The sequence below is a fragment of the Myotis lucifugus genome, unplaced genomic scaffold (genome assembly GCF_000147115.1).
Source record: "Myotis lucifugus unplaced genomic scaffold, Myoluc2.0 scaffold_35, whole genome shotgun sequence".
In the NCBI taxonomy this organism is placed as follows: Eukaryota; Metazoa; Chordata; class Mammalia; order Chiroptera; family Vespertilionidae; genus Myotis; species Myotis lucifugus.
This window is the reverse complement of record NW_005871083.1, coordinates 3,732,271-3,741,587: the sequence shown is the minus strand read 5'-3', so window position 1 is coordinate 3,741,587 and position 9,317 is coordinate 3,732,271.

Here is a 9,317-nt window from a genome sequence, read left to right as displayed (position 1 = left end):
GGGATCTAATATTCAGCATGGTGACTACAGTTAATACTGTATTATATGATTTAAAATTGCCAAAAGACATCTTTAATGTTCTCACCATACCCAAAAATTCTAATTATGTGAGGTTATGCAGGTATTAACCTTGTTGTTATCATAATATATGCATGTATCAAATCATCACAATGTACAGCTTAAAATTACAAGTTACATGCAATTATCTATCCTATATAATAAAAGCCTAATCAGCTAAGTGTCCGGTCTTCCGTTCAACCAAAGAGTAATATGCTGAGGCTGCTCAACCACTCGCTATGACGTGCACTGATCACCAGGGGGCAGACGCTCCGACTGGTAGGTTAGCTTGCTGCTGGGGTTCAGCCTATTGGGACTGAGCAAGACAGGCTGGACACACCCTGGAGCCCTCCCACGGTTCCTCCCCAGCTGGCCAACCCCTGCATCCCTGTCCCTCCCTGGCTCCGATTGTGCACCAGTGGGGGTCCCTTGGCCTGGCCTGCGCCCTCTCGCAATCCAGGACCCCTTGGGGGATGTGGGACAGCCAGTTTCGGCTAGATCCTGCAGGCCAGGCCGAGGGGACACCACCAATGCATGAATTTGTGCACCAGCCCCCCCCCCCCCTCTCTCTCTCTCTCTCTCTACCTATATATATGTATCTATGCCTAATATGTAAAATGTCCCCTTGGGAGTTCAACCGACTGGGAGTTTGACTGACCAGGAGTTCAATCGCTCACTATGACATGTGCTGACCACCAGGGGGCAGCATGGAACGAAGGAAGGCCCCAGCCAGCAGCCACTAGGGACCCTACCTGTGCTCAAATATTGTGCACTGGGCCTCTAGTATCTCTATAAAGCTGGTAGAAAAAAAAAAAGAAAGAAAGAAAGAAAAAGAAAAGAAACTGGCTCACAAATGACACGTCAAAGGTGGCTGAGCTTCCCGGGGCTTGCAGCCAGGTCTGTGGGGCTCCCACCTGGGTTGGGCTAATGCTGTGTTGTCCACTTGGCACTTTCACAACTTCAGTCACTCCTGGTACTGCACTATGACTTACCTATTATGTCTCATTTAAATCTACTACCTTTTTACAAGAAATCCATCCACGTTAAATGGAAACTTTATGCTGCCACTTATATGGGAAACCACTATCATTTGTCATAAAGAGTCATCTTTCCGCCCAAAAGTGAGATGAAAAGGAAAAGATGTGAATGAAGTCTAGCTAGATACGGAGCCTGTTGAAAGCTCTGAGGTTGGGGGCTGTTGTTTAAAAAAAAGAAAGAAAGAAAAGAAAAGAACAGCGGCTAGCCAGCGTTTCAGGTCTTCGAGACTTTCTAGAAAGCCACGCTTAGGAATCCTAAAGAACTGAAAAGGGGAGGATTTCCCGGGCCCCCGGGTCAGCGCTGCTCACAGCCGCGCTGCGGACCCCCTGCCACGGGCTCGGTCCACCTGGGCTGCCACCCACCCAGGTACAGCCAGGGGCGCCCTCGGCGGGCCCCCGCGCGCAGGAGCCGCGGCGCTCCCGCCAGCTCGGCCGGGTCCCCGCGCAGGGGCGGCCTTCTCGACCCCGGCTCACTCACAGCGACGGCGGACGGCGCCGCGACAGCGAGAACGGGGAGGGCAGACCTCCAGTGTGCCGGGTACCAGCCCGTCTCGACGGCTCCCAAGCCTTCCAACGGGCCTCCTAGAGCCACTTCCTGGCCTCTCTAGGAAGCCCGGAGGTCCTGGCCTCTCTATGGTGCGCAGGGTTCTCGCCCACCCTCACCTGTGCTGGGGCTGCAGGTTCACTCCATGAATCTCCCCCAGGTGCCCAACTCCTCTACTTCAGCGTCGTGGGAGCCCTTACAGAGTCACATCTACGGCTATTCCCACCTCCAGTTTCTACCTTTAGACTTCCACCTCCATCCCTGTGTCCCCCGGCCCCTGGCTCAGCTCAGTCAGTGTTGGATGGATGGGGTGGAGGGTGGATGGATGGATGGATGATGGATGAGGCTTCACGAGACTCCTAAATATTTTAGTCTCCGTGTATCTTTTAAAGTTTATATTTATCTCTGAGTTTCCACATTTATGTGTGTTCATATGTCTTCCCTTGTTTCTGATTTTCACTACTTTTTTCCAGTTCCACTTCTGGTCACTGAGCAGGCAATGAGGCCAAGACTAACCTTTGTTGCTGAAGGAAACAAATACAGTGGGGCCTTGACTTACGAGTTTAATTCGTTCCGTGACGGAGCTCATAACTCAAATTACTCGTATGTCAAATCAAAAAGTGAACGAGTGAGACAGGTGATGCTGGGCTGATGTTGTGGCGTTCACTGTGATGTTCGCTGCGCCACCTAGTGGTGGGGTATCTGAAGCTGGATCGTAACCCGAATTTTAGCTAGCAACTCAAAGCAAAAAATCAGCCTTAGACAGCTCTATCTCGAAAAACTCGTTAGTCGGGACACTCGTAAGTCAAGGCCCACTGTAGTTTAAAAAGCCTTGTAAAAAGGGAGGTTGGCATCCTCACTCAGGGGTCTTCCTGAGAGGCCCATCTTTTGTCTCCTCATCAGGAGTCTGGTTCTATGGAAAGTTTTAGGCTCTGTGTGGTAATTTGCTTAAAAATTTCGGGCGCGCGTGTGTGCACTCTCCCCCACCCCCTCCCACGCGTGTGAGCAAGCGCGTGTGCGGGCACACACACACATGAATTGACCCATGGCTGGGAGGATTTCATTATGGTGGCTCAAAGGATGGAGATTTTGACTTCATATGCTGCTCTTGCTGCATTCAGATTTAAAGAAGCTCATATTAGGTATTCCATTTACTGCTGTTTCTATTAAGAACACAAAGTTACAAGGACAATCGCAATATAAAAATTAATGAAGGCCAGGTGAAGAAAGATAAGTCTCTAGCATTGGCCTCTCTGATCTTGTTCATCTGTCTTGTCCTCAACTGTGATCCAGCCATAAATCTTATGGTTGTACCAAATAGTCTTCTTTTTTTAAGTTTGTGAAGCCCGAATTTATTTCTATTTAAAAATGCTCAAGAGACTTAAAAAGGCTCAAAGGTCCAAAGGTGAAAAGGTTTAATTTAAGATCATCCTGAGGTGGTGTCAGTTTCTCCTTTTGTGAGGCATCAATTTGATCCTTGTTAATGAAACACCCAATAATTCTCGCTGGATCATGGAGATTTCCTGTCACACCCAGTATCTGTCATAAAAGGCCATCAGGTTACGAACGATGAGAAACGTAATGCCAGAAATAATCACGAAATGTCTGCAGATTCTACTCGAATATCCTTTCTGCATTATTCTTCACAACCAGGCCCAGATGATCAATTTGAGTGGCGGAGATCATGATGAGTGTTACCTGCACAGACTGGTATTAAATGCAGCTCGTTCAGAACAGAAACCAGCAAACATCCTTCAAGATGAAACACTCCCAAATAGTCTTTAACAACAGCTTAGCTGTGGCTTCCCACGATGCACAAAAATTAGAAGAGGGGAAGAGGAAGGTTAGTGAGGGGCTTGGGACACCAGCTACATGTTCTTGAGACCAGTAGTCAAAGAAGAAAAGACTCCTCTGACAATGAAGTATAGAAGACAAGCTTCCCTTGGCGATTTCGGAGCCTCTGAGGGATGCCCAGGTTTATTGCATGTTGGTAGCACATGAGAATAAGTGTGGCAAATGTAAATGTTAATATTCTCGTACCACCAAGGATTCTTTTTTTTTTTTTTAATATATTTTATTGATTTTTTACAGAGAGGAAGGGAGAGAGATAGAGAGTTAGAAACATCGATGAGAGAGAAACATCGATCAGCTGCCTCCTGCACATCTCCTACTGGGGATGTGCCCGCAACCCAGGTACATGCCCTTGACCGGAATCGAACCTGGGACCTTTCAGTCCGCAGGCTGACGCTCTATCCACTGAGCCAAACCGGTTTCGGCTACCACCAAGGATTCTTTTAAAATCTAAGCACTTATGTTTTCAAGGAAAATTACAAACTTTATAATTGCTTCCTTTGTTTCTGCTGCAATTTAGTGAAATTTAGTATAGTTGATTTTGTAAAGGTCTGAAAAAGAAATCAAAGATAGAAATGACCAGAGCAAGAAATTGAGAATGACGGCACAATGGAAACCATGATGTGAATATGATAGTACTTGTCAGCAAGTTCACAATCTTACAGCAACTCTTGAAATTCATTATGGTTCTTTGGGTTCTAAGTAGTAGAGAGTAGCTCTAGCTAGTTTAAGTCTTTTAAAAAAAAGCATTTTTAGAAACTCGGAAAGAGTTGAACAATTTATGAATTTACAGTAAGCAATGCAAGCTTCTATAATGGATAAACCCTGAAATCTCAGTGGTTTAGTGTAATAAAGTTTATTTATAACTCTAATCATAGTCCAATTCTGTCTGCAGGGAAGGGAAGAGGGGGAGAGTGGTTCTCCTCCACACAAGCACACAGGGACCCAGCCTTCTTTCATTTGTTATGCCATCATCTTCAACATGTGGCTTCCAAGGTTCCTGCAGAAAGGGAAGCAAGAGCTTGGCTTTCCCCAGTATCCCCATTTAAACCAGGTCTCCTGAAACCCTTGAAATGCTCCACTCCCTTCACAACACTCAGCCCATCTGGAATTATCTTGTATATTACTAGAGTGAAAGCTCTATGAGGGCAGAGACCTGCTTGACTGGCTAGTACATCCACTCCTGTTATAGTGTCTGACAGAGAATTTAAAAGAATTACTAAATGAATGAGTGATTAAATATCACATCTCTGTTCAAAATCAGATTTTCAGGACCTAACCTGGCCCTTCTTTTGGTGCAGGCCAGGTCAAACATCACCTCCATTATAGTCAGCAATGGCAAGGGAGTATAAGAACAGCTATTAATAGGTCACCACTATAAACCTAGGCTGTTTCTGGAAAAGCAAAATCATTGTGAGCCTAGAAGACACCTAAAACCTTGCTACTCAAAAGTGTGAAGCAGCCACATCAACATCACCTGGGAGCTTATTAGAAATGCAGATCTCGGGTCCCACTCCAAACCTCACAAGAATCTGTAAAATTCTAGTGAAATGTGAAATTATCCAGGAAATTCCTATGTACCAGTATAGTAAAGGCTGAGTGATATTGCCCTAAAAGGTATTTAATACTACAACTGATGAGGTGGGTAAGAGATTCCTTATAGTTGTCATATGCTACACTGAAAAGCCAAATGACTTTAAGTGACTTGGGATTAAAAGCAAGGCTTCTAACTCCAAATCCCTCTATCCTCCACAATCCTTCCATTATGTTGCTCTATCTTCTGAATAAAAATGTCTTCTTCCATTAGTGAAAAAAAATAAAAGGGAGAAATAAGTAGAAAAAAATTAAAGTTATATTTAATTGGTGGTTAATGGTTTCAAGAATTGATTTGTTTTAGAAAGGGAAACTAGTATTTATCACTTATAGTACATTTGATAAAATGTTTTCCCCATTACATATTAAACAACTCTTTAAGTAACTCTTTAAGTTTATATTTCATTTATTCAGCAATTAAGCATCTTAATATTCTTTTATAATCATTTACAGCACTGATTCAGAATTATCAAGCATCATATTTGGGTCAATGGTTTTTCTTTTTCCTTTAAAAAATTTTGAGATATCTCATTATTATGACCCATGCCTTTCTCAGTACTGATTAAATTAAGTGTTTAAATAGTGCTGGTTAAAACTAAGTGTTATTTTGAGTATCTTGGCCAAAGGCTTTCTGTTCAGAGCTCAAGCATGGAAGATTTCTTAGAAGGACACAAAGAACCTGCTGAGATAGTAAAGCTTACCTCTGCCTTTTTTGTTCTTTACTGTTTTCAGAGATTGAAGAGTGTGGATACCAAGTATGTTAGTCAGGTCTCCTTGCGTTACAAATCATAGAAATACATCCAATATAGATAAGTTACAGGTAGGAATGACTGGCTCCTGTAACTGGAAGCCCAGAAGGTAGCTCTAGCTTCAGGGCCTCAAACATCATCAGAGCTCTCTCTTCATTTCTCATTTCCTCATGCTACTGTTTGGCTAGTAATCTTCCTGTGGCAAAATAGGATCATTGGCAGTCAAAGTCAACAACTTCCTAATACGTGGGATCCTTGAGAAAGACTGAGTTTTTTTCTGTTACTTCCAGCAGAAGTTCCAGGGAAGACTCTGATTGGACAGTCAGGAGTCATGTGACCATCTCTTAACCAAACACCGTAGCTGGAAGATGATATATTCTGATTGACTGAGACTGGGTTATTATTTACCTGACATGGCATATTAGTTTCCTATAGCTGCTGTAACAAATTGCCACAAACATGGTTGCTTAAAAATCTCACGTTTATTCTCTTACAGTTCTAGAAGCTACAGATCTAAAATCAATTTTATTGGGGTAAAATCAAGGTGTAGATGAGTCTGGTTACTTATGGAGGCTCTAGAAGAGAATTTGTTTCCTTGTCTTTTGCAGTTAATGATCTATATTCTTTGAATTTCTTATCTAATAGCCTGTTCCTCCATCTTCAAAATCAGTAACATAGCAGCTTTAAGTCTCTCTTTTTTACATTGTTGTCACATGGCCTGTTCTGTGTTCTATAATTTAATCTTTCTTTGCCTCCCTCTTGTAAGGAAACTTGTAGTTACATTTAGGGCCCACCCAAATAATACAGGATGATTTTCTTATCTCAAGATCCTTAACTTAATCACACCTACAAAGTCCTTTTAGATGTGGAAGGTAACATTCATAGGTCCCAGGGATTAGAACAAGGATATATTTGGGGGTCAATATTCAGCCTACCAAAGATGGGATCCAGTCCCACAAAACCATGGGCTAGAGAAAAATTATTATAGAACATATCAGGTGTCTTGTGCATTTCCTCAAAAGAAAGGATTCTTGGTACATAACCAAAGAGCATACCAACCAACCAACCACCAAGCAACCAACAAAACCAATGTATGCTTTGTGGAACACTGCTAGTTGTTATTGAAGATACATCTTTCCCTTCTTCCTTAATAACAGTGTTTTATTAGCACATGACCAACCAGAATAAAAACTAAATTTAACCCCTGAAGCTAGATGTGCCCATGTGGCTAAGTTTTTGCCAATACAGTGTGAATGGAAATGGTATGTCCAGTTTCTGCATCACATGCTTAAAAGAAATTGTTTGCCCTCTTTTCTCCCTTCCCATAGACTGTAACTGTTTGGTCAGTAACTCAGCTCCAACCAGTGGGTGAGGATGGTGCACTAAGGGATGTTGGAGCTATAAGATAGAAGGAACCTGGATCCCTGAATGTCCTTATGGACTAGAGCTGTCTCACCAATCTAGATTAGTTTCACTATAACTTATTTATGTCACTATACATTTTAATTAAAATTTTCTTAAGAGAATTATAGATTTACATGTAACATTTTGCAAAACTATAGTATAATATTACAATCAAGATATTGACAGTATAGAATCCACAAATCATATTCAGATTTCCTCAATTTTACATGTACTCATTTGTGTTTATGTGTGTGTTTTATGTATTTAGTTCTTTACAATTTTATCACGTGTAAGTTTATGTATCAAGCCACTATGATTTGAGGGTTTGCTTTTTTTTCCCAGCAGCTTAGCTTTTATACTAATATAAGACAGTTGAAAAACATGTGCCAAGAAAGAATGATGTATTGAAAGGCAGGGGACACTGAACTGTATCTGAAATAGTTTTCACTGGGCGAAAGTCAAGGTGTTGGCAGGTCTGTTATCTTTGAGATTCTAGAGCAGGGGTCCTCAAACTTTTTAAACAGGGGGCCAGTTCACTGTCCCTCAGACCATTGGAGAGCCGGACTATAGTTTAAAAAAAGAAACTATGAACAAATTCCTATGCACACTGCACATATCTTATTTTGAAGTAAAAAAACAAAACGGGAACAAATACATTATTTGTATTTGCATGTGGCCCGCGGGCCGTAGTTTGAGGACCCCTGTTCTAGAGGATAATTTGTTTTCTTGTCTTGTGCATATCCGCATATTCTGTTGATTGAGCCATATTCTTTGCATTCCTTATCTGGTCTGCAAGTAATATCTTATTAAGTGATAGTCAGCGTGTATTAGGCACTGGCTGTGTACCAAGCATCATGTCAAGTTTGGGGCAATGCAATGTGAGGTAAGACAGTCCCAGGAATGACAGCCCTGGTGGGTATGTTTATCATACAGCAGGAGTTTGTTCTATTGCCTGCTCCCTATTGCTGTGCAGCAACCTGGAGATAAAAGACACTCGCCTCCACAATGACTGGACCCTCAGCAGACATCTGCTCCAGAGCGGCTTCTTTTGAACCCCCTTCAGAAAATGAAGAGCAAACCCCATTAACTTCCTCCTTGTGTGGGGGCCTCCTCTTAGGTGAGAATAGGCTTTGCGAGGAATTCTGTTGATTGAATTGTAAGAGAAAACCACTACATTCTATTTTGAGTGTCCCCAGAAGCAGACCTTGAGGCAAGGAGTCAAGTGGAAATAGTTTATTTGGGAAGTGACCTCAGGAAATACCAGTAGGGGAGTGAGGGTGTGAGGCAGGGAAGGAAAAGGAATCCAGCTCTTACTAGGATAACTCTAACTTACTCCTTCTGGGAAAACTCTGAAACCCAGTGTAAACAACTTTCTCAGAGTCATCTCATTTAGGGTGGTAAGCGGGGGAGGGGTCAAGGCAGCTCACTATTTACTCACTAACACCCTTCGATTATTTGTTGAGGATATGTTGTGGGCCTGGTATGTGGGTGTATTTATTCTCTATCACTTCCAGTCTTCCCATAACAGAGCAATGCAAAAATATTACAGATGCTGGCATTTGGAAGCTGGGCAGGCAGGCACCAATGTGGCAGGAGGAAGCGGATGGCAGTGAGGCACCAGTAGCATCTGATACATACAAAGTCCTATAAAGCTTTGCCTTTTAAGGATCCATCATATTGAGGTTACTATCCAGTGTCTCTCTTATCCCAGTCATTTCCTTGGGCACAACTCCTGAAATTTCTATTGAGGAAGTAGCTTGGGCTTGTGGCATGAGTCCTATGGAATGCATAGAAGTTTTCCAGAGAGAAGAGAAGAAACAGACCTTTCGGTGGAAGAAATCATGGGCAAAAGCATAGAGTCAGAATTGAGTGCCATGTGTCTGAGGGGTGAAGAGGTGCTGGCTATATCTGTGCTGGAAGGAAAAAGGAGATACCATTCTGTGTACTGCTCAGATTCATTAATCTGAAGGAGAAGACCTTGTATATGAGTTGGGACTGTGCAGTACACCGCAGCAAGATGGAAGAGTCTACAGGAAGGAGAGGCATGATCTGGGATGGATCCCCATTTTCCACCCTTTCCTG